The sequence below is a fragment of the Rhincodon typus genome, chromosome 26, assembly GCF_021869965.1.
Source record: "Rhincodon typus isolate 14 chromosome 26, sRhiTyp1.1, whole genome shotgun sequence".
NCBI lineage: Eukaryota > Metazoa > Chordata > Chondrichthyes > Orectolobiformes > Rhincodontidae > Rhincodon > Rhincodon typus.
In genome coordinates this window covers 25351017-25374709 of record NC_063357.1, presented here as the reverse complement: position 1 = coordinate 25374709, position 23693 = coordinate 25351017, and the positions used below count along the sequence as shown (strand labels likewise).

Below are 23693 nucleotides of genomic sequence, written 5' to 3'. Positions count from 1 at the left end.
CTGCCTGGCCTGCTGTGTTCCTCCAGCTCCACACTGTGTTAACTCTAATCTTATTAACAAGATTTCTAGGGGTACCAGGGTGAAGGTTATGGAGGGCATGGGTAAGCAACCACTGTAGCTGGCATAATCGTGTCATCTTTCATGGTGTCTGTCTGTGGGATGTGATGTGAACGTCACTAGCAAAGCCAGGGATAATTGCCCCAAGAGAATGAGGTGACTATAGTTCCCTCTTCAGTCTCCACTCAACCCAGACAAACCTAGTGATTGCGTTCCTTGCAAGCAGCCTTCCCTGACCCACTACAAAGTGAATAGCCTCAGTGTAAAGTCCTGAAGATCCAAACCAACCAAGTTTGTTCTTCTCTTCCAGTGTAGCTAACGGTGAATTTTTGGAGGCTGTTTTAGGCATGCTGAAATTGGTATCCATTTAAAAAGTTACCTCATACTTCAAATTATTGAGAAAAAAACTATTCCTTTGAATTTGCAAGTAATTGTGGGTCTGACTTGTCTCATGATGATGTAGAACCACTGCTTCAGTATTAACTATTTCAAATGCGTGTTTATGAACAAAACTAGCCACATAGATATTTCCAGTCGTCCCTTCTTCTGTTCAGCGTACCTCATCCCTGGATGATTAGAAAGAAAAGTGCTTAATAAAAACATTGGCTCTTTTCAGGCACATACTTTATAGTTTCTGCCCTGAACAAAGCACACACGAGGTTAGATGTCTGAGGAGGATGGCAGTGAAGGCCTCACTCTATTATACAGGCTGAGATCTCTCCGGCCCATTGATGAGGAGGGAGGATTGGCAACAAAACAGAGGAAAATTTTGGGAGGGGTAACTGGCATCTTCCTGCCAACATGCCATGTTGCATTGGCAGGAATGTTGGCCAGTTAAGGATCAACTCCTGTGCCTCCAGGCCTTAGGCCTACATTGGGAGATTGTCTGATAAACCCTGGCAGCTTCTTAGTGGATTTTCCATAGCTCACAGATACCCCCACCCCTCCTAACCCTAACAACAGTAGCCATGCCTGTGGAAACAACACACCATTGCACCTTGACCTCCTTGCCCCCCACTCCCCTTCCCACCTCCGATCAGTAGGCATACCTCCCCTCCCCCACACCACCCGCACCCCCAGCGGGTGATCCCAGCCCCCAATCCAAACACATCAGTCTTTGAGAGCAGCTCACCATCTTCTTACTGATCTGGGAGCCCCAGCAATGGATGACATTGGCTCTGAGAAGCCACTAGGTCTCTGACTAGCCAGCAACTCTTCAGAGAAGGGGTTTGGTGTTGATGATTGGCGTCCTTCATTGAATACCAGTCCTCAGCAGCGGCCACAAGCAGCAATTTGCCAGTCAAGGTGCCACCAGCCGCTCAAGTGGGAATTGCCTCTCGTCTTTTCACTCTGGCGTTAGGACTTACAGCTACCCTCTGCCCAACATCGGGCAGTGTTCATTCATTAATGGGATATCAGGAAACATTACAGTTCACAAAGGTGAACTTTGTCCCTGCACCTTGTTTATGTGAATGCGATACCATGGCAGTGTATACATTACACAAAAATAAGGTGATCGCTCAACTATTGAAGGTTTATTAAAATATCCTTCTCATGACATTGGCTAGTTTTCATCACTGTTAAGTGATTGTATTGCTATGTGTTAATACTCAAAGTAAACTTATTTTTATTTTATTTATTTAATATATTTTGTTACTTGTATCTAGGTACAGTGAAAAGTGGATAATGTCGCCACGTTCTGGCACCATCTTGGATTTCAGGATAAATGCCTGATTAAATTGTATAAATGGGTAAAACACTGAATAAATTAATATTAAATTAATATTACTAAGAGTGAAACAGCTGCAAAAGTTCATCTTTCCCTCTCTGTAGACTTCACCCTCTCTTGCATTTTTCTTCTGAAACATCCTAGATTCAGTGTTTGGCCCTTGGCTCAGTAGACACTCTAGGATTTACACAGAAGGCTGGGAACGAACTTAAGTCTCAGTGCCCAGACCTGAGCTTCAGACACCCCAGTACAGGAGTGAGGGAGAGCTACACTGTCAGAGGTAATAGCAGATTAAAGCAAATCCTCATTAGTCTGTTCAAGTGGACTTAAAAATCCAGAGAACTATTTGAAAAGGAGGGGAGTTGTTCTAGCCAAAATTATTCCCCAAATAACAGCACTAAAACAAATAACTACAGGAGCTTGCTGTATACAAATTGGCAGTTGCATTTCCTCTTATTAATGGATAAATACTGTTCTGATACTTCATGGATTTTAAGGCGCTTTTGGATGTCCTGAGGTTGTGAAAATTTCTATATAAACACAAGCACTTATTTCTTTTCTATTGAAACCAGGGAAGCCCTGGATTTAATGCCTCCTTTGCATTGAGTTTGCACAGCTCAGTTGGTGTGGTACTAATTTGAGATCATTAAAGCCAGTTGTGTGCCTTTCTTATGAAGATTGTTGTGTAATGTGTGGTCACGTCATGTCACAGTTCTAATAGCCATCACTATCTAGTGATGGGAGTCTTCAATGTTGTAATGTTGGGCTGTAGGGTAATCCTTGGGGCCTGACCCACTTCATGTCGGTATTGCACACTGTGGTGTGATCACACAGAAGGCATCTTGCCTCCACATTAATGCCCAGTTTAGGGATGGCAGGCTGGCTAATGAGGCAGAGAGCCAATCAGAAGCTGACTTGAGAGAGGCAGGCAGGATTCACTGGTTGCTGTGAGAGTGTGAAAGAGGCAGCACTGTTACCAAGGGATGAGATGGTAAAGAGTGACTCCCTTAAGGCCCAGCACACTCAGTGATATCCTTCAATGCAGATTTCCCATTCCAACCTGGCAATTTGCCCATCTCAAGTACTGCTCAAGCCATTGGGTTTGCCACTGTACAGTTAAGCTGTGAGCAGCTGAGGTGTGTATGCTGTGCGGCTCTCAGTTGGCTCTGGGAACATTGGAGTGACAGGGGGAAATCTCAGCTTGGTTAGCCACTCAACTGCCTTCATCGGCTGCTGCCACCACTGCCAGGCTGGTTGCTGTCATTGCCATGATGCCACCCCTGGATAAAGCTTTCCAAAGTGGGAACACTTTGAGCAGCAACCCAGTGTGTTTTATTGCAAGTCTCTCTCACACACAGATACAGGGGCACACACAAGTACAGAGATACATATGCAGATAGACAGACACACTCATGCACAGAAACACAGACCCACCCAAAGACAGGCACAGACACAGACAGACACACAGACAGCGGAGACTGACACGTGCACACAGAGCAGAGACAGGCATAGAGACACACAAAAACACACACTCACATGCACACATTAAAAAGGAGCCATGTCTTTGCACAGTTCACTTTCAGATTACCTACTCTGATTTTGCTAGTAGTTCCCTGCTCTGGCTGGGGGGTGGCTCAGCTCTGGTCTACATCCTCCGACACCTCCCTGTCAGACACTTGACAGAAGATGAATTTTTGGCCATTTGGAAATATTAACCACTTCCCACATTATTGCCAACCAGAAACTCAACTCATGATGTGGAGGTGCCGGTGTTGGACTGAGGTGGATGAAGTCAGAAATCACACGACACCAGGTTATAGTCCAACAGGTTTATTTGAAAACACAAGCTTTTGGAGATTCGCTCCTCCTTCTGTCCTCCTCACACACACACTCACTCTCTCTACACCGCACCCCCCTCACTCACAGACACACTCACTCTCTCTCTTTTTCCCCTCATCTCTCTCAGACACACACACATGCACGTGTAAATGTATGGGGTGAATTTGTATTTGCAGATACATTCTTCTTTGTTCAAAAAGCACACAAATTATAGACAGTCAATCAATGTGGCGTTTTATAAATTCCTACTTTAGAAATAAAACCATTCTGACTCCAAACCAAAACACAAACAGATGCTAAGCAAGGTCTCACACCTAACATGCATTGTCTGACTTAAAATGTCACCTCTTCTTTACAAAAATAAAACCTTTAGTTCTCTCAGGACAGTGACTTGAAAGGAATTTGGGAATTTGCATATACATATTAATCAATTAAAACCTTCTCACTGATTAAAGATTTAACAGCTTCTTAGGTTTGTTTAGTACATCCTCATTAGTGGTGGGACCCTTTGATCTTTTACTTATAAATTCTGTGTCTGATACTACCTCTCTCAATAACACCTAAAGGAGGACTGAGGCTCTGAAAGCTTGTGTTTTCAAACAAACCTGTTGGACTATAACCTGGTGTCATATGATTTCTGACCTTGTCAATTCTATCAGGCATTGAAGATTGTAAGAAAGAAAAGTGCTCCCTTACCCTGCTCACCCTCCTCACTTTCACCCTCCTCACTTTCACCCTCACCCTCCTCACCCTCACCCTCCTCACCGTGCTGCAGTCATATGAAACAAGTGTAACTGTGAGTGTGCAAAAGAAGGAAATCATCAAATAGCTCTTCTCATCTGGCTGGTCTCTCAGGATTACAACGTGCCATTATTTCACGAAGTGCACATCCGAGTTAATGTCGAAATAAAGTTTGTTCTGCACATTTCTTCTCACATAGGTGACAGCATGGTCGACTCTGCTTTGTTCACAGTCAGACAGTCGGTGTGCTCCAGTATTTCATTGTTCATCATAATTGCGTTGAATTTATGTGAGGCTGCACAGGGAACAAAATCAAAGGACAAGTGCTTAACAAAGTTGTGTGATGAGTTGACCTGCTACTTTAATGCAGCGCTTATTTTAATTGCACTTACTGACTCATCAGTCTTCTGTACACCTCCACCCCATCCTCTGCCACACAAATCTCATATAGGGAGTGTGTGGCTGGCGGAAACGTGCTTGGGACTTTGTCGAAGGTGCTATAACAATGCAAAAGGTTGTTTGGTCCAAGCAGAGACAGGTTATGTTGCAGGCATCTACCTGCCTGGCAATTCCAGGAAGGGACTGGCACACAAATCCCACCAGGTTGATGGCTTTTGTTTAAATTTTCCATCAGAAACAATCAAATTCAAAGCTTCACAGGCTGATAATTCTCAGTTTAGTAAATGCTAGGCTGTCAAGGCACACAATAAGCTCAGGCTTCAGAGGGGTGGGTGGGGGGACCGACTGATGTTTGACCAAGTCTTGTTTGTGTAATTCGATGAGTTGTGTAGACTGCAGAAGGAAAGCTGTTCTTGTTGTCATTTACACCTCTGTGTAAGATTTCTATAGCCTGCAAGGCACAGTCACTCTCACTCGCAAATCCCATCAACTTCAGTGAAAGGTCTCATTTATTTTTAGAGTCAGTAATGTAGATATTCTCAGGAGAACCTGCCTCATCGACACTCTCTATAAAGCAGCAAATTGTGTCAAGAGGCTTCTTTTTTAGATTTGAAAGAAAGTTCCAATTCGCAGGAAGCTAATGACTGACGTCAATGACATTAACCCTTTAGGTTCAAGGATTTGAACTGTAATCTTTAAAGAGTAGCAAACAATTCCCTTGAGGTGAGGCTCTGCTACCGCATGACTCAGAGACTCCCTATAGTGTGGAAAGAAGCCATTCAGCCCATCAGGTTTGCACCGGTCCTCTGAAGAGCATTCCACCACACTATCCCCGTAACCCTGCATGTGCCATGGCTAATCCATCCAGCCTGCACACTACAGGGCAATTTCCCATGGCCAGTCCACCTAACCTGCACATCTTCGGGCTGTGGGAAGAAACCCGCACAGACACTGGGAGAACATGCAAACTCTACACAGAGAGTCACCCAAGGCTGGAATCGAACCTAGGCCCCTGGTGCTGTGAGGCAGCAGGTGCTAACCACTGAGCCACTGTGCCATCATGTAGTGCTGTTGCTTTCTGTTCTCTACTTTCCGATTGGTTCGGAAGATGGGAAATGTGAATCTTACCAAGAACAACAAAAGTATTACGTTTATATAGAGCCTTTCAAGTAGAAAAAAAAGTTCCCCAAGTGCTTATCAAACAGTAGAAAGAGTGTGACAAACCCAAACAAGCCCCCACCCAGAGCTTCATCAAAGTTCAGTGCTCCTGTCAGCAGCAGGGTGTGCGAGTCCAGCATCAGGTGGTTTAGTCACCTCAGGCCTCATGACTCCCAGGCAACCTCCAAACCACAAGGCCGTGCCAATGCTCCGAGGCTCCTCAGAGGGATGTGTACACTGATCGGTGTGCCGACGCATCGATTTCCAGTTTCGGACATTGATGTTGCACATGGACCCCAGAGGTGCATGCAGTGAAAACAAAAATGAGTGGGAGTTTTGTTCCCAATTCTGCTCGATCCGGAGAGACGATCTGAAAAGAAGAAGAATGAAAAGATTTGTCACAAAGACATGTAAATGGCAGGAGAAATTGCTGTCAACACAAGCTCAAGGAGCATCACCTCACCTAAGAATATGAGAAGATTAGGAAGAGGAATAGGTCACTTTGGCCTTCAAATTTGCTCCGCCATTTAATATCGTCACGGCTCATCTGATTGTGGTCTTATCTCCACTCGCCTGCCTCCCATAACCTTTGACTCCCATGTAAATGAGAAATCTTTCTAACTGAGAATTTATTCAGTGACCCAACCTCTGCTGCTATCTCGGATGAGGAATTCCAAAAATCAGTGACTTCCTGATGGACAAAATTCTCTATCTTTAATGGGTAAACCCTTATTTTGAAAGTGTGCCCCCCACCCCCCCTACCCCCGAACTCCCCACCCCCAGTTCTAAATTGCCCCGTGTCTGGTCACTGCATCCTTCTATACTCAATACTGAGTTCAACAATTTTAGATTGTAACCTCCACCCCCTATTTAGGTTTGATTTTTCTTTATTGATCCAGGCTTCTGTGTCGTTTCTTTCTTTTTTCCTTTTTATTTTGCTTTCAGACAGCTCCGTTCCGAGATTCACACCTCCTCTAGACATGTCTTTCTTGTCACATTACTAACCATGAAACATCGTTTCTTAATGTATCTTCTCCTCCACCGTATTACAGATGTTCCATTTAGCTCTTCCCATCTTTCCTGCTTTCACTCGCTCAAAACCAATGACATATCTAAACTTCCCCATTTGTGATTCACATTCATTGACCAGAAACATAGACACCTCCATCTCCACTGATGCTGCTAGATCTGTTAAGTATTTTGAACATGTTCTGTTTACGTTCCTAATCTATTACATATTTTACTGTCACTTGTCACTTTGCAATCCTTTCATTTGCTGTTGTACTTTCTGAGTCTGCTTAATGTTCTGTTTATATTTCTGTCACCTTGTCATTCCCCTGGTTGCTGTATCTCTGTAAAGTGTCTGCTTTGCCTTGTGTCCTAGATTAGTCCTGACAGGTGAGTCTGTATTAACTACAACCTTGCAGTCGTGCCAATGTTTTCAAGAGAGCAAAAGTGAAGAGATATGGGGCAGAGCTCAAAAAGACAGGAAAGGATCATTGCGATGGATTGGATAGGGACACTTGGAAACACTTAGGGCAGAAATTCTGCAGTTATTGCTCGTTCTGATTGACTCAGTGAATGACTTGTTACACCCAATGCTTTATCGTTGGCTGCATTGTGTGGCTGGTACATTGCGTTGCAGCTGCGGGTGCTTTTCTAGGATTGAGAAAGGGAAATGTTCTCCAGACACTTTGGGGAAGGAGCCTTACCTTGATGTTGTTACTAAGTAAAAGTATTCCATTCCCCACACAGACAACCCTGACCTAAAGAAAGACATGTGAAATGAAGTCCCAAACTAATACTGTATGAAGCCACAACACTGAAGTTTCATAATCTATTGGCAAGGAAATCATTATAGCCCACCATTGAAGGAACCTGAACTTATTGAATTAATAATCGTCCCATGGAGCTGCAAAACTGGAAGGTTTGGAAGCTGGAATTTCTGAGATTGCGTCTCTGGCTCATTAGCTACAAACCAAGATAGGGTCTCTCCTTGTTTTTTTGTATAATGAGGAATTTCACGCCGAGTCTAATTCCAAAATTCATAAGGTCTCTGTGCCAGCTCTCTCAGCAAGAATAATAAACAAGGCGAAATTAAGTGCTGCATCTGAACAGCCAGTTCACTTGCAACATCAGCAAGCAGGAATGATGGTTTCATTTTACAATGAAAGCAATCGTAGTTGTAACTGGGAACATTGGGAGAGTTGATGTTTAGCAAGATATTGGGAGGAGACATTGAATTTAAAAGCTGGCTTTCTGCTGGTGGATACATTCTATCTCTGTGAGGGTAGAGTGGCAGTAGGTGGGGGGGAGGGGGTGCGTGTTTACAGCTTACATCAGTCTTGCTGGTGCTGTCTTTAGCCTGGACATTCCTGAAGCCCCTGCCTAGCACTCAATGAGAGCAGCACTGAGAATCTCTGGAACAGTTCTGTGCTAAGATGTGCGTTTTGGCTGACACTATGCCCCTTATCTCTTATCAAAGACTTACACTTTAATAGCTCTTTCCACGACTGCCACAAGTCTCAAAGCTCTTTACGGACGATGAAATACTTTTGAAGTATAATCATTGTTTTAATGTAGGAAACACAGCAGCTAATGGCCTTGATTTTTTTTGCGTTCAAACCCTGGAATGGGAGCTTGTGACTGAAGAGATGGCAGGGCTATCAGCGAAGCCACACCTAACACCCACTTCACTAATACTCACTGAAGAGCTGAGCAAAATAGTAAATGGTACCTGAGCATTGCCTCTCCCAGTTCATGCACAGTGCCTCACCCATTGCTCCCTCCTCAAGTTCATTATCTATATTCTTTGAAGGGTCCTCACTTGCAAAAAAATGATGAGCGCTGAAAGGTTCATTCAGGACAACTGCTTCCAGAAAACTCTTGTAGACCAAAAAATTTAAAACAGGAACATAAACATGTTGGATGTAGCTCATACATGCAAATAGCCCTTGTAAGTTGCATAGAGCTGGAAGACTTCATTTCTGTATGTACCCACATACACATTCCTACGCGTATACACACCCCTACACAAACACACATATGCATATACATATACACATGCACACACACACCCACACATTCCCATACATACACCCAAGCACGCGCACATAGTAGCCCTGAAATGTAAATTAACAGTTGTGTTGGTAATATGCTCATGACTGTAGATAACTTTGGATCCCCTATCATAATGCCATCTATAGGCATAACTGGTAATGCTAGCATTTAAAATCAAATGTGCTGACTCACCTATAAATGTCCAGGTACAGTGACAATAATATGCTGCATGTAGCTGTGTGAATTTTAATTGCAGTGATTCTGTACACGTGTAATTTTTGGCTAAACCCTTCTATAATTCTCTGGTTGTTTTGTAGACTTGTCTTTGCCCTAAATTATTACCTACAGATCAGAACAACTTCTGTGAAATTTCTGAGTCGACCCTACCTATGTTGATGTCTATTGACATCAGTAGACATACATGGTGTGTGTGTCTCTTGCTCACCGTCACTGTCCTGTTGCAAAAAATTATTATTGTTTAACTCGGATATTGTGGATTTGAAGTCTGGTACCATTTTGAGAGGTGCAATTATAGACAGTCCTGCTCAAAATATTCTTTCAGCCTTTTACCATGCTAAACTTATTAACTTCAAATGTTATGCTTTGTCAAATGGCACTCTGCTGCAAAAAAATTGATTTTGTTTCTGTTTCTACTGCGGCATCCATTGCACAGAATATTATCATCATCACAGATTCCATGGTATTTCCATAAAGCAGATTTTGAAGAGATTTATTTTGTTTGCTTGACCTAACCATAATGGCACATTACAATCCAACTTTAAATGTTCTTTCCAGGCAGGTCTCCAAGAACAGGCTGAAGAGTAAATCATTAAGTAATGTAAGGATCATTTTTAGCTGTTCTGTGTTTCGGTGCTCTTTAAGATGTTTCATCAGAGCTGAGTTGTTTCTTGGAGTTCATCATTGTCTGTACATAAGCCTTCATCAGCAAATTACTGATATTTGTTTTCTTTATTGTTATGGTGCTGAGCAGAAATAAACCCATCAGCATCAAAAACATTACCTCTGACAGTACTCCTCTGCTTTAAGAAGCGCTAATTTATTCCATAATGTAGGAAGCTGGGACAGGAACCCCATCTCCTACTCACTTCCTTCAGACTGCATGTTTTTTGCTGTGTGCATTTCTTTTTTTCTTAATTGTTGTTTAACTTTCCCACTTAGAGGCCAGCGGGAGCTGATCCAGAAATGACTTGGAAGATTCATTAATGAAACAAAACTACAATCTTTGCCCAGTCTCTAGATATCCCTCCCTGTCCTCTCCCCAGCCTTCACTTCACTCTTACTGTCAATATCCACTCAGCCCCAAGGACATATCCAAATTTGTTCAGTGAGCTATTCTCTTGTGCTCATTCAGCCTTCAGGAACTCGTGTTGTCCAAACCTGATAATGTATCAGGGAAGGCACTGTTGAAACCATCCAGTCATTGTTCTGGCAAAAAGTTCAAAACAACCCAAAATGACATCAAAGAAATGCAGTTCCCTACTTTGTTTTCTCCCTCAGTCCATCCCATATCCTCCTCCCACCCCTTCAGTGATAGTAACTTCACATTATGCTACGACATTGTGGAACTCACTTGTCAGAGCCTTGCTACAACTTACCTTGCACCCACACACCCTAACCCTCCTCCAACCAGTGCTGTGGGCATTCTCTTCCAACCTGGGACTCCGTACAACAGCAGAAAAGTTTTACAGCTATTCTCATATTTATCCTTACCTGTCATGTATTTCACAAGTTCCCATTCCTGGCCTTATTCAGTTGGAGCACGTAGCGAGGTGTGGGAAGTGTTCAGTCCAGATTGTAATCTATGCGGTTCTCCGTCCAATCATTTTGACTTGTATCTGGTCTTTTTCCTCATTATACCCAGCAATAATGTTTTGAAACTTGGAAACTGGAAGCCAGCAAATACATTTTATCATGCTGGCAAAGTTTGCACTGCAATTCCTACTGCTTTAAACCCCAGTGGGAGCTGCTTTCATACTGGTTTAAAACTGGTAATACAACCCATGGATTCCATGAAGAGATTGCACTGGGACACGTGTGTTTTAGCAACATGCCGCATGAGCTAGTCCTTCCAGCTGCAATAAAAGAGCCGCTGTTTCTTGTTTGTCAAATCTTTAATTACGGAACAGGGGAATACTATTCAAGAAGGCTTATGCAAGAAGGACTTAAAATGTTTATATGGATTAGCAAGTTGTCTTGAGGGTGTAAACACTTCATTGCTTGAACAAAACCCTCATGTTCTTCCCACAAAGATAGCCTATGCACTGCACTCTGTACTATACTGTTAGATTTTCCTGTATTGGAGAAAACAATACATCTTTTATGCATTCAATGCCTGCACTGGTTCATCTTGATAACCCATGCATCCATGCTGCTTTTGGAGAGTTAAAATTCAGATCACCATTGTTCACATTCAAATCTTTAATGTGCTCAGAATACATTTTTTATGCATGCTATTATTATTCAGGCATTAATCTGTTTATTTTCAGAGGATTAAAGCCTGAGTAGAAATAACACACAGGAATGAACAAGTGAGTGCGAGAGCAAGGCATTAAGGAGCAAGAAGAGAGGATATTTTATTAATCTTTAATGAGATGTGAATATGAGCCCTTTGCTTGTTGTCAGTTCCTAGTTGCCCTAGAGAAGTAGATGGTGTGTTGCCCTCTTGACCCGCTACAGTCCAACTGATGCCTATTAACAGTTTGGTACAACGTTATGCCTTGCAGGACCATTTCAGAGAGCAGTTGAAAGTAACCACACTGCTGTGGGTCTGGAGTCACACATAGGCCAGACCAAGTAAGGATAGCAGATTTTCTTCCCTCAAGTGAGGGTTTTTGTGATGATACCTTCACAGCTCCATTACTAAGATTACCTTTCAATTCCATATTTATTCATCACATTTAAATATCAGCTACTACCATGGTAGGACATGAGCTCATTAACCTGGACTTCTGGGTTACCCAGGGAAGTGATGTTACCCACTCTGCCATTGTCTGTCCCAGACTCTGGCACATTTCCTGCCCTTCAATGTCATAATGAGATTACAGCTGATGAGGTTCTTTTGGTCTGTGACAAATGCAGCAGTTGATTTGTACACAGGATGGTCCCACAAGCAGAGGGGCTGTAAAGACCAGGTAATTTGTTTTAGCAAGTTGTTTGAGGGACACAGGGGAGCAATGTTCTTTGGAATAGTGGCATAGATCTTTGAATCTACCTGAGACAGCAAACAAGGCCTTGATTGAGCATTTCAGCATGTAATTCTCTCAGTATTGCACTGAAGTATTGACCTGGGGCATGTGCTCATATCTAGAACCTTGATCCCATTATATTCTGACTCACTGGCTCACCCTTTTCGACCAGCCCCTTTGCAGCTCCTCTGTGTCCACACATCTGTCTCAGACCCTCCTTCTTCTCCCAGACCTGTTTCAGCCTCTGTGTCTCCCTATGCCCTACTCACAGACTCTTCTTCCATTCCAGCCCCCCTCTGCAGCTTCCTTCTCCCCTGTCATACATCTTGCTGCCCCTGTTCCCCACACATGCCTCTTGCAACCTCTTTCTGCCCCACACCCACCAGTGTGCATAGCCCCTCTCCCTCTCCAATCCCTTCTGCTGCCACACTTGCCCTTCCCTGGCTGACAGCCCCATTCAGGACCCAGCAGATGGGCCTCCGGAATTGGCGAAAGACCCTTCCAGTCCTGGCAAAAGGCAGCTCTTAGCATAACCCCTTCCCCAGTTCCCTATCATATTTCCCTCCCCCTACCTCCACTTCCATCCTTCCCCCAGACCTCTTTGCTCCTGTTGCCCACAGGACCTATGGCTGGGCCCTATTTCTTGGTGCTGGACCTTGGCTCCCACCTTCCAGCCTCGGACCCCAGCTGAAGCCACCTCCAGCGAGTTGCTGAATGCCAGCACTGACTCTGAGTTGCTCCCTGCTTCCCCCAATCACAAGCTGTTCACTCCTGTTTATCCAGCTGATTGGTTCACTCATGAGGTCATCAACCGCAAATATTGGACTCCACCACATTTTTCTGCTTTGTTGATGGAAGTGACTTTTATCTGGCAAGAGGTGAGTTTTCTAGGTTGATATGGGCCTTTGCAGGTGATTCCATCCCTCCTGTATGTATTGATCATCAAAGTTGTGTTCATACACTTGTTATGTTGTAATGACACCTTCGACTAACATCACCACTTATAGGAGACTGTAGTCACAGCCACCATGTCACATGCTTGTACAAACAGCTTCCATTATAAATGTAGACATGGGAATTGATTGGAAAATATATAAATAGAGACAGAATTTGCAACTTTAATAAGTGGATTGAATTCTTCCCTTTTAGACTGAATGTAAGACTCCCTCGACACAATCCCAATAAAACTCTCCAAGGATAGGTACAGGACAGGGTGAGATACAGAGTAAAACTCCTTCTACACTGACCCCATCAAGCACTCACGGGACAGGGACAACACAGAGCTAGATAACAAAGTAAAGCTTTCTCTACACTGTCCCTATCAAACACTCCTTGGACAGGGACAGCATGGGGTTCAGTACAGAGCAAAGCTCCATCTTCTCTTTTAAACTGGAAGTAGAGTCCTCTCAATTCTTTTAAATTGAAAGTAAGGTTCCCTCGACACTGTCCCCATCAAACACTCCTGGGACATGGCCAGCATGAGATTAAATACAGAGTAAAATTCCCTCTACTCCATTAAACAGAAAGTAAAGCTCACTCTACATAGTCTCCATCAAATACTCCTGGGACAGGTACAACATGGGGTGAGATGCAGAGTAAAGCTCTCTCTACTCTTTACTTTCAGTTTACCTTTAGTTCAAAAGTTCTCTCTACACTGTCCCCATCAAGCATTCCCAGGACAGGGACAGCATGGGGTTAGATACAGAGTAAAGGCCCTTCTACAGTGTGCCCATCAAACATTTCTAGGACACGGACAGCACAGGGTTAGATATAGAGTGAAGCTATCTATTTTCTTTTGAACTGAATGTGAAACATCCTCTGCTCTTTTAAACTGAAAGTAGGGCTGCCTGTACACAGTCCCTGCCTGAATTCTAACCTGTGCATTGTCTGATTGTCCCTGACCTCTAACCTGACTCCACCTGAAGATTGCACTGGGGGAATGATTGTGTCAGCCTTTGCCTCTTGTTCCTCAGAAAGATGTGGTCTGTAGCCTCATGGTCCTCTTGTGCGAGGAAGCTGAAAAAAAACTACAGAGAACTTTTAGCTCCTTAAGGTCCAGGCCATAACACTGCCTGAACTCCAACCGCGCTGCATTTCCACCCATTGGCAGGTCAGAGCCCCTGTTGGCATGGGCATGCTGACGCAGCATAGTTTCATGAGACCAGGGAAAGGGACAACGTCCTGGAAATTTCTTTTCCAGCTACATCTCAGACAGCACCCCCCTCCACACCTTGAGGCAGGGGTCTGCTGGGAGGACCATGGATTTTTATGCCTCCTTATCACTTGAATTGCAACTTTTCTCAGACCCTGATTAAATCCAGTCGGTAGATTCAATGATGGTTTTCTTTCTACTCGTGTTACATTTCCCACTAACAATACATATGTTTCTGTAGAACTGTTGATGACAGCTAATTATTTTGAGTCTGAACAGTTAACATTCTTGGCAGCCTAGTCTCAATATGATTAATGGCAGGGAGAGTGGAATGTTGGATTGTTGTACTGCTCTTCTGTACCGTGCTGTATTGAATGGTAGAACGCAATAGTGTGGAATTATTGCTCAAACTCAACAAAACTGATTGGGGGGCCGGTGGTATCATCAGAAGGTAAGGGGCATTGCTCCAAATTTTAGTGTCATTGGTGAGTTAGGGGGACAAAGGGCAAGATGGAAATTCTTGTTGCCTGAAGGAACGAGAATAGATGAACGTTTGAAGACTGGCATGGACATGATGGGTAAAAGGGCCTCTATGACTCAAAGGTATTGAGAGACAGAGGGAAGTCTTCCATCTGGCTACATGTCGAGGCATATAAAATCTTCAAGGTGCAAGGAAAATTTAACAAATAAGTATCGTTTTTAGAAGGAGCATCCGCACACGATGATGTCATCAAATACTTAACATACGCACAACCAAACAAACTTTTCACTTGGGGGAGTGTGAAGTACAGCACTTGCTGGTTTTGAATGTTTTCATTTAATTGTTTGAGATTCACAAAACAAAAGAAAAAAAAATGGCGATGAGGAATTATTTTGGGTTTGTCACGGTTTGGTCTAAATTTAGCCAGAGTGGAATTGTCAGTTAATTACTGTGTCCATTTGTCAATATGAAATGAACCTGCCTTAACCTTTCACTGCCCTTTTTCGGTTTCTGAAGATGGAGCTCCTGCATTTTGTGAATCATCTTCCGATTGGCTCTCGTCACTGCACTCGTCTCAGTCGTCATGGTGAAAACCTTCTGATACATGGCAACCCAAAGTTTTAGTGTTGAAAATAACTGATGACTAATCTGGTGAGCCAGCAAGGGCCTTTATTTCAGAATAAAAGTACCCCTTGTACCTTAGTCCGCCAGATAACTCAGTGCTGAGTTTTTCCAGCAATTTCTGTTTTTGTTTCTGATTTCCAGCATCCACAGTTCTTTGGTTTTGTTTTTGACTCAGTGCTGTGTTAGGGAATTATTTAGTCACTGATTTTGAACAGGATTTGTGATATATTAATGTATTTTTGGCAAAAGATTATTTTCCTACATGTAAGCTGCACTTAAGTCCTTAAAAGAGAAGGGCTAGGGTTTGACTTTTTCTTAAAGTGACTGTGCTATTTTTTATTCTTGAAGCAGAGAAGCCTTTTGTGTCTGCTTAGCACCAGCTTCTCCACCGAAAGCAAGGGGTCTCTGGAGCAGTGGTGCTTGAGAACCCTGGCTGTCTCTGAAGCCAATTCATAGTCACCTAAACCTCGGACAAAGCTCTGGCCATGCTCCATGATCTGTGTCTTCTGAGCCTGAAGTCTCCGTTTAGCTCAATGAGCAGTACCAACAACTCTGATCTGAAGGTTTTGCACCCTACTTCTGAGCACACAGTTGACATTTGACGCTGCAGGACAGCAGTGAGGGAGTGCTGAAGTGTCACATGTGCCTTCTGTATGAGAAACTGAACTGTGGCCTTGTCTACCTTACTCAGAGGATGGAACAGGCCTCCAATGGCTCTCTGTAGTGAGAGAGCAGCCTCTGGGACTATGACGACTTCACTATTTTGAAGATTTCTTCTAGTGTTCTCGTCAGGTTTTAACCCTCAGGCAGTGCTGCCCCATGCGGATGAACTGGCTATTTATCTTGTTTCCTGTCTGTATGATCTCACTACACGCACAACGGCTGCTGGAGAGATATCAAACATTTGTGCTGAGGATGTAAAATTTGCTGGGGTTCATTTCAAATTTGGCGTCCAGGTGCTAAACAGATGTTCAAGAAAAGGGAAATGAGTAAGGCATATTGTTTCAGAGATAGTAGGAACTGCAGATGCTGGAGAATCTGAGATAACAAGGTGTAGAGCTGGATGAACACAGCAGGCCAAGCAGCATCAGAGGTGCTGGAAGGCTGACGTTTTGGGCCTAGACCCTTCTTCGGGCCTACCGATCTTTAAAGCCAGGTTAAACCACAGCTAGACAAAGTTAATGTATCTGTTGATCTCTGTCACCCCCTGCATCCTTCCCACACCATACAACGTGTACAGAAATAATTTATTTGCTCATTACTTATATAAAAAAATCTCAAGTCATTACAAAACAGCAACAGGTATTTCCCATGTCCTAGCCCCCAGCCCCACCCACCAGGCCTTGTTATCACATAATCTGCCATTGTATACTTACTGCCTATTGTTAGCCACTAACAGTCTCCATTAACAGCTATTCACTGTCCGAGCCAGATTGTTATCCACTGCTATGTCTGTCCACCTGCTCTTCTCTCTCTTTGGGCTCTATCCCCACCTATTGTTTACTCCTTACCCCCTCCCCCACCCTATCTTCTGCATATAAACAGACATTTTCCCAGCCACCATCAGTTTTGAGGAAGGGTCACCGGACCCGAAATGTTAACTCTGATTTCTCTTCACAGATGCTGCCCGACCTGCTGAGCTTCTCCAGCAATCTCTGTTTTTGCTTTTGATTTGCATCATCCGCAGTTCTTTCAGTTTTTATTTAGCAACAGGTATTATCCAGGAACAACACATGAAACTGATTCAAGATCAAATTGTAATCCGCTTAATAAGTCAGCTCTACAAATCAGTTATAATTAAGTATCTGGATTTGTTGTGGTCCTAGATCTGCAGATTCTTCAGTCCAGTGGCTGGAGCAATTGGTTTGAGACAGAGATGACAAGATGTAGAGCTGGATGAACACAGCAGGCCACGCAGCATCAGAGGAGCAGGAAGGCTGACGTTTCGGGACTAGACCCTTCCTACTATCTCTGGTTAGAGACAGATTTCTTTTATATATTTTAGGGACAATTTTTTTAAACCAATTTTCTAATCAACCTGTTCAGAGATGTTATTACACACCTGTAGAGTAGGTGGGACTTGAACCCAGGCCTCCCAGTTCCAGGGTAGGGACACTGCCACTGTGTTCAGGAGGGCCCCTCAAAAATATATTTAGATACCACTAAGTAGATGGCAATGTCTTAACCATTTGTGTGTTGTAAATTCACCAGGACCCCCTTCCATCCTTATTAATGGGAGTGCTAACCTTCTCTTCTTGACTTTGGTTTTATAAGGTCTGTCTATCGTAGACACAAGTGTCTGACAGGTAGTTGGAGATGGTTCTGGATGCAATATTATAAACAGGATGTATTGTAAAGAATGCAATGAAGGTTTACAAAGGATGACACCAGAAATATGCGCGTATATCTATCAGGAAAGAATGGACAAGCTACGTCTCCTGTCTTGGAAAAAGAGTGACTTATTAGAGGTCTTTAAAATTATGAAGACTTTTTATAAAAAGGATATGGAGAGAATGATTCCTCTTATGGTGGAAGTGTGAAGCTAGAGGCCATTAGTATAAGATGGTCAGCAATAAATCCAATAGAGAATTCAGAAGAAACTCCTTAATTCACAAAGTGGTAAGAAGATAGAACTCAATAACACAAGGCATGGTTGCATTGAATAATATAGGTGCATTGAAGAGAATAGTAGACAAATATCTGATGGAGAAGGGCATAGAGAGTCACACTGGAGGTCACAAAGGAGACTAAACTCTGGAATAATTATTTCCCATTGAGTGGCTCACTGAGCTCATTCAGAGGCCATTATGACTTAATAACATTGTGTGTGTCTGGAGTCACATGTAGACTATTCTCTGTGAGGCTGCAGTTTCCCATTCTTGTGCTGTTTTGTGCAGTAGGAACAATGAATTTTATGACATGCGTTGAATAGAAAGTTTTCTCTGCGACTTCTGCTGCAGAAATGTTTTAAGATGGTCAGAAATTGCAGCATGAGTAGGCAGTACAGCCCCTTGAGCCTGCTACGCTAATCGTTCTATTCTCTGTGCAGTATTAATGGTTCTGGCACAGATCCCGACTGAGTTTATAAATCAAAGTCACAAAAGCAAAAAGCTACAGATGCTGGAAATTTGAACTACAAATATAAAGTGTTGGAAATACTCTGTAGAGAAAGCATCTGTGGGAGGAGGGACACAGTTAATATGTCTTATCGATGAGCTTAGTTAGAACGGGCATAAATCAAAGTGCCTATTTCCAGCTGGTTTTGTCAATGGTCTGATGTTGGTTGCCAACATCCGGCTTCAGTTTCAATTAGTCCCGTCCCAAGCGATTATCAGGGTCCTTCCCACCCATTCACTCGTTCCACTGTTACATTCTCACCGATATGGCAGGTGGGCTGGTGTTGCTTGTTTGTTACTCGTTCAGGAAATGAAGGGCTCTTGTGATGTAGCGGTAGTGGCCCTAGATCTGGGCCAGGAGACCTGGATTCAAGTCCCACCTGCTCCAGAAGTGTGTAATGAAATCTCTGAATGGGTTGATTAGAAAAAATGCTCATTCGGGGGCTGTCATGGCCTGGCATTTTTAATAATCTGTCTTTCGGAGTTGGTAGTGGTGAGTTGACTTACAGAGTCATAGAGTTATACAGCATGGAAACAGACCCTTTGGTCCAACTTATCCATGCCAACTAGATATTCTAAATTGATGTAGTCCCACTTATTAGCATTTGGCCTATGTCCCTCTAACCCTTCCTAGTCATGTACCCATCCAGATGCTTTTTAAATGTTGTGATTGTACCAGCCTCCACCACTTCCTCTGGCAGCTCATTCCATAAAGCACCCCTCTCTGTGTGAAAAAGTTGCCCCTTGGATCCCTTTTAAATCTTTCCCCTCTCATTTTAAACCTATGCCCTCTAGTTTCGGACTCCCCTACCCTGGGGAAAAGACGTTGCCTATTCACCCTATCCATGCCTCTCATAATTTCATAAATGTCTATAAGATCACCCCTCACCCTCCACTGCTCCAGGGGAAAAAAGCCCCAGCCTATTCAGCCTCTCCTTATAGCTCAAACTCTCAAATTCCAGCAACAGCCTTGTAAATCTTTTCTGAACCCTTTCAAGTTTAACAACTTTTCTTTAGCAGGGAGAACAGAATTGAATGCAGTATTCTAAAAGTAACCTCACCAACGTTCTGTATAGCCACAACATGACATCCCAACTCCTGTACTCAGTGTTCTGACTGATGAAGGCAAGCGTGCCAAACGCCTTCTTCACCACCCTGTCCACCTGTAATCCCACTTTCAGTGACCTATGCACCTTCAGCCCTAGGTCTGTTTGTTCAGCAACACTCCCCTGATTTGCCTTACCAAAACGCAACACCTCACATTTATCTAAATTAAAGTCCATCTGCCACTCCTCAGCCCTTTGGTCCATCCGATTTCTTGGCAACTGAATGGCTTGCTTGACCATTTTAGTGGTTATTTGGAAATGATCTGACTCGATGGCTCAAGACAGTCAGAATGATGAATTCCATGTCCTGAATTAACCAGTTCACCCAGAGGTAATGTAGCAGATGGCTGAATGCTGATTCATCTTGCCTGCAGTAAAACACAAGCTAGTTTCTAGAGTGTGATGCATTTGGTTTGTAATCCACTGAACAGTCTGTCACAAAGCACATTTGCCAACCCAGGTGAATGGGTGTTGTAAGTGCACATGTACCTGGTTGTTAGGAAACCAGAATAACATGAAGGCTAATGTCACACCAGCTCTAGGTAGACCACATTATGAGATTTGTGAGCACTGACTGTTTCTCTAATTGAAATCTTGTCAGAGAAATTTGTATAAATTTGCTCTGAATCTCCAACTTTGGTAGAGTATGTACTAAAGCGAGCATAGTAACTAACCTGTTCAGGAGCCCTTACCCAGGACTGGCACTCACATTTCCTGCCAATTCTTGATTAGCCTTTCAGAGAGGAGTTAAAAGTCAACCACATCACTGTGGATCTGGAGTCACAAATACACTGGCATTTCCTTCCACGAGGACATTAGCGAATCAGAAAGGTTTTCACAACTGTCGATGAACAACATTATTGGGACTAGCAGTCAGTTATGGAATTATTTCATTTATTGAATTTAAATGCTACCAGGCAGCATGATGGGATTTGTACCCATATACCCAGAGAATTAGCCTGGGCTCTGAATTACTATTCATTACTGCAAGGCCTGGCCCAAACAGAGTAGATGTAGTATCCACTAAACCAACACCTCCACTGTTCTCAACATTTTCTCCAGGTTAAAATCTCCCCACTGTGTGGCCTGCTGTGTGGGATTTGGGGTAAGGACATGGGAGAGCTCAAGCCCTAAAGTTATTGAACTTGATATTGAGTCCAGAAGGTTGCAGGGTCCCCAAGCAGGAAATGAGGTGCTGTTCGTCCAGCTTGTGCTGATCTTCACTGGAGACTGCAACAAGTCTGAGAGAGACATGTTGGCCAAGGAACAGGGTGGTGTGTTGAAGTGGCAGGCATCTGGAAGCTCAGGGTCTTTTGTGCAGATGGAATGCAAGTGTTCTGCAAAGCAGTCACCCAGTCTACAAGAGATAGTAGGAACTGCAGATGCTGGAGAATCCGAGACAACAAGGTGCAGGGCTGGATGAACACAGCAGGCCAGGCAGCATCATAGGAGCAGAGAGGCTGACGTTTCGGGCCTAGACCCTTCATCAGAAAAGGTTACGTGGAACAATCCCTCTTCCGTACCTACACCGGCCCTAAACCCCACCTCTTCCTCCGTTACATTGATGACTGTATCGGCGCCGCCTCGTGCTCCCACGAGGAGCTCGAACAGTTCATACACTTCACTAACACCTTCCACCCCAACCTTAAAAAAACCTTTTCTGATGAAGGGTCTAGGCCCGAAACGTCAGCCTCTCTGCTCCTATGATGCTGCTTGGCCTGCTGTGTTCATCCAGCCTTGCACCTTGTTGACCCAGTCTACGCTTCATTTCCCCAATGTAGAGGAGACCACATTGTGAGCAGCGAATGTAGTAGACTAGATTGTGTGAAGTGCACTGCTTCACCTGGAAGGTGTGTTTGGGCCCTTGGATACTGAGGTGGGAGGAAGCAAACAGACAGGTGTTACACCTTCTGCAGTTGCAGGGGAAGGTGTCGTGAGGCTGAGGGGGCGCGTTGGGAGTGAAGGAAGAGTGGACCAGAGGGAACAGTCCCTGCAGAAGGCTGACAAGGGAGGGGAGGGGAATGTGTATCTGGTGGTGTCACTTAACTGGAGGTGGTATAAACGGTGGCTAATGATCCTCTGGATGTGGATGCCAGTGAGATGTTAGATAAGGATGAAGACAACTATCTGTTGCGGGAGGGAAGAGAGGGGGTCAGGGCCGAAATGCGGGAGATGGGTCAGACCCAGTTGAGGGTCCTGTCGACAACAGTACTGGGGAATCCTCACCTGAGGAAAAGGGTGGACATTTCAGAAGCTCCCTTGTCAAAGTTGGCATCATCGGAGCAAATGCGATGGAGACGGAGTAGTTGGGAGAATGGAATAGAGTCTTTACAGGAAGCAGAATGTGACGATGTATAGTCAAGGTAACTGTGGGTTTGTAGTGGATATCAATGGCCAGTCTATCCCCAGAAATGGATATGGAGATGTCGGGGAAGGGGGAAGTCAGAGATGGACCAGGTGAAGGTAAGAGCATTGTGGAAATTGGAAGCGAAATCGATAACATTTTTCCAATTCCGGACGAGAGAGGGAGGCAGCACGAATGCTATCATCAAAATACTGAAGAAAATGTTGTGGATGAGGACCGGAATAGGACTGGAACAAGAAATGTTCCTTGTATCTCACAAAGAGACAGGCATAACTGGGGCCCACACAGGTACCCATGGCCACCCCTCAAACCTGAAGAAAATGAGAGGAGTTAAAACGAGAATTTGTTCAGGGTGAGGATGAGTTCCGCCAGGTGAAGGAGGCTGGTGGTAGATAGGGCCTGTTCAGGCCTTTGTTCCCGGAAGAAGTGGAGAGCCCTGAGACCATCCTGGTGGGGGATGGATGTGTAAAGGGATTGCACGCCCATGGTAAAGAGGAGGTGGCTAGAGCCCGCAAACTGGAAATTCTGAAACCTGGCGTAAAGCGTCAGAGGATTTGTGGATGTAAGTGGGTAGGGACTGGACCAGGGGAGAAAAGACCAAGTCAAGGTAGGAAGAGATGAGTTCTGTGGGGCAGGAGCAGGCTGAAACAGTGGGTCCGCCCAGGCAGTCTGGTTTGTGGATTTTGGGAGTGAGGTAGAAGTGAGCTATGCAGATTTGGGAAACTATCAGCTTGGAGGCAGTCAAATTTCCAGCCAGACAAGTCAAAACTCCTCAACTAGGACTAAGTGAAGTTGGAAAATGAGAGAAATATACATTGGGCATATAAACTATGTATATTTCTCTAATTTTCCAACTTCACTTAGTCCTAGTTGAGGAGTTTTGTCTTGTCTAGCAGAAATTTGGCTGTGGGAGCTCTTCTGATATCGTGTGAGTGGAATACTCAGCTGTACATTCCAATTTCTGATGCATTCTTTCTATTTCTGGGCCAAAGTTCCCTGTGGGGAACATGGAAATGGATAATTACCCTTCAGAACCATCTGTCACTCATCAGCTCACCTTCGCAAACCTTTTGGATTTGATTGGCCTCTTCCCAGTTTTTTGCAATCCCTCCGCCATTATACACAGTACTGCAGATGTGACTGAACCATACCTGGCCAGCTGCAAGTCATTTATGTACCATCGATAAATTGCAATAGAATGTGGACATCATTTCTTTCCCAGTTCTACTTGCCCAGGAGAAGTGATGTTGAGCTGCCTTTTTGAGCTGCTGCAGGTCTTGGGTGTAAGGTGCTGTTAGGAGGGGAGTTATAGGATTTTGACCCAGGAACAGTGATATATTTCCAAGCCAGGATTGCGTGTTTCAAGAAGGGGAATTTGCAGGTGGTGATTTTAACATGTATCTGCAGTCCTTGTCCATTTAGACGGAAGTGATTGTGGGTTTGGAAGGTGCTGACGGAGAAGCCTACATGAGTTGGTGCCACTGTGCATTGGTGGTGAAGAGAATCGAGAAAGAAAGAACTGCATCTGTTTGGAGCCTTTCACAATCACTGCAAACCTCAAAGTGCTTTGCAATGAAGTTTTTCTTGAATTGTAATCACTCGTGTAATGCCGGAAATACCATAGCTAATTTGCATTCAGAAAGCAATGTGATAATGACCA

General features: G+C 44.0%; 1 protein-coding gene and 1 pseudogene across 1 annotated transcript in view; one reads left to right on the top strand and one right to left on the bottom strand.

The window, feature by feature from the left end:
• The window catches only part of castor2 (cytosolic arginine sensor for mTORC1 subunit 2), a 171068-nt gene that overhangs the window by 105094 nt on the left and 42281 nt on the right, over positions 1 to 23693 (top strand). The window lies entirely within an intron of this gene.
• On the bottom strand, positions 17587 to 17706 carry LOC125486222 (annotated as a pseudogene).